Source organism: Podarcis melisellensis (assembly GCF_964234715.1).
Source record: "Podarcis melisellensis genome assembly, chromosome: 9".
NCBI lineage: Eukaryota > Metazoa > Chordata > Lepidosauria > Squamata > Lacertidae > Podarcis > Podarcis melisellensis.
In genome coordinates, this window is record NC_138541.1 from 38,038,555 (window position 1) to 38,041,274 (window position 2,720).

Consider the following 2,720-nt stretch of genomic DNA (forward strand, 5'->3'; position numbering starts at 1 on the left):
GTGCTTCAACTGTAATCACTGGAACCAATGTTCACTCAGTTGGACTGATAAATTTGATTCTGGTATATGGAAGGTTTGGTTTCCTTCTTTAAAAAAAGAATAGGTCTTGATTATTAAGTTATCTTTCACTTCCTTCTTGAAAAGGCACATATTGAGGACCTTTTTGGTAATATGTGAGTGTATTTAAGTTTAATTGGGTGAAAGATAGATGATCAATCAATTAAACATTCTTTGTTTTATGTGGATATTGCAAAAGGCTCTTGTTCATGGAAAGAGAACACAATTCCATTTTTCCCCTGAATAAATCAGCATTCTCACTACCTTCAACGCCCAGTTATTGGCCCATAGGATGATTTTCTACCAGATCAAAGGAACACACTGCTCAACTGAAGTGGTGTAGTAAAGTTCCTGTCATCATGAATAAAAGTGCTTTTTAAGAGATTGATTGTCACTAATAACTTTGCTTTGAGAGAATCCGCATCCTAAGTGTCACTAAGGGAAATGATGACAGGCTTTTGGGGAACTGGGGATAATGTGTGTTTTTAGAGCAGGGATTCAGAAAATGAATACTTAGAATAACTTCTGCTCTTGTTGACACATTTTCACAGATCATAGCAATGAGGAAAGAAGAGTTTGTTTCCTTCAGACATACCCAAATCCCAGTGCAATCAAGTCATGTTGAATGATATCACAGCCTATTGCTGGAAATTCAGTTCCTATTATTGAATTATAATCCCCCTTCGAGGCCTCAATCAAAACTGGGGATTTTTTTGTATTAAGTACATGACATATCGGACACGCAAAGTATAAATGGCATCCACTTACCAAACACCCCTTATTCTCAAGGGGCCGACATTATGTTATGTTATCACAAATCCACAAAACATGCAAGAGACCACTTATTTAAGAACAGGGAGTTCAGAATTCTACAGAGGTGAGAACATAGCATGAATACTCTTTATTTATAGGATACTGTAGATCAAAACAGCATTTTTGGAAATATAAAATATATTATGAATTAACTGCAGTTGCCTCTTCACTGTATCAGTAGATCAAATGTAGGGACATTTTAGAAAAGTAAAGATGAAAATAAAATTCTTATTATTAGGTTGAAGGCAGGTTGTTGTTGTTTTGTTTTTAAGACTGATTATAACTAATTAGAACAGGGTTACAGTAGCAGCTCTGGGTGGGTGCCCTTAAGATTTTGGAACAGTTCATATTTGCATGTGCATGTAAAATATTTGATTTCTCATCACTTGATTGCTCAGTTCTTAAGTTCATTCTTTCTCTCCATGTAGACATGTGGCAGGGGAGCAGGATCATGCACACTCGTTCTCCCTACCTCAACGTTTACATGTTCAGCAGATGTGTAAGAATGACTCAGTGCATGTAGACTTGTCAACGAGCCAACAGTAAATCAAACTGTGTAAGTTGGAGTTAACTCTTTATCAGCAAAACAAGATGTGCATAGGAGTGTCAGGCCTAATGAGCACAGCAACTCATGTCCAGTACGTCTTGGCCCCATGAAGCAGTTGCTGAGTCTGAAGGTCCCCAACTTTCCATAGCTGCCTAAGTCCCCTCCTCTCCAGGGTTTTTTCCCAAACAATCAGAGACTATGCGTGGGTGTACTAATCTCTCCTGTGCCCTTTTCATGCTTCTTCTGGCTCTGGGAGACAAGCGGGGGGGGGGGGTGGAGCCTATTGCAGCAGGAGGGGGAGACATCCTTGACTCTTCACCAGCCTAACTCGTTTTTCCTCTTGGCCTCTCTCCACTCCTGCTTCAGCTTCTGCCTCTGATTCTGGACTTCTCTCTGCCATAGACTCTCCCAGCTCACCAAGCCTTGTTACCTCTTCAGCTTCCAACACCTCGTCTTCCCAGTCTTCTCCCTCTTCTCCCTGTGACCACTCATCATTGTCCCTGGGCTCTGAGCCTTCTTCCCTTGGGTGTTCCCCAGATGGTTCTTCCCACCATGCCTCTGTGTCCAACCAGTCCACGACAAGATCCCCATGCTGTCTGGAACCATTCACATTCAGAGTTTCTAAACATATGACATGGTTTTTTCATGCATATGTTGAATGTGCAGAGGTCAGAACCCTAGCCATGTGTTCTGTGTACACCCGAAGGGAATGAGTGAGCACGACTTTAAGCTGTAACACTAAGCAAATTTCTTTGGACCTACATCTCCCTGATTTCAAGTAAGCACACTTACGATCTCATGGCACATGACTCACCGCAGAATGCATGAACTTATTGCAAAAGCATTGCTTCAGAGCCAAAATGAAAGTTCTAACTAAGTCATTTGTTTTGTACTGAATTTGGAGTGGCTGTGATCCTAAGCCACTTACCTGGCAATACATTTAGTCAAACGTAGCTCCAAGCTAATGTTTTTAGGGTGGGGCTTTCACTCAGAAGCCAAAGGCTCATACAAGAAATGGGAGGAGGGCTGGTCTTCCAGCTCTTTAAAATAACATATATAAAAATAGAGTCCGAGAAAAGCAGTTAAAAATACATGGAAAAAACCAGAAATAGATTGAAACACACTCACATGTTGGTACTCTACTAACCCATCCTAGCGTTCTACTAGAAAGCATCTGTGCTCTGTGACATCACCAGAAGAGCAGAGGAAAATAGAACTTTCTTCCTCCGATACTGATGGAATGTGGGCATTGATTCTTTGCATAGAATCAATGACAGAAGAACAGAGCTATTCAAGAAAAGAA

General features: G+C 40.9%; 1 protein-coding gene across 3 annotated transcripts in view; it reads right to left on the bottom strand.

The window, feature by feature from the left end:
* The window catches only part of IQCM (IQ motif containing M), an 80,608-nt gene extending 78,003 nt beyond the window's left edge, over positions 1–2,605 (bottom strand). For 2 of the 3 annotated variants that reach the window (XM_081926113.1, XM_081926111.1), the window contains exon 1: positions 2,546–2,605. The gene's annotated coding sequence lies outside the window, so the exon portion shown is untranslated. The other variant, XM_081926112.1, reaches the window with a different exon arrangement.
* Positions 2,606–2,720: the final 115 nt, after the last annotated feature.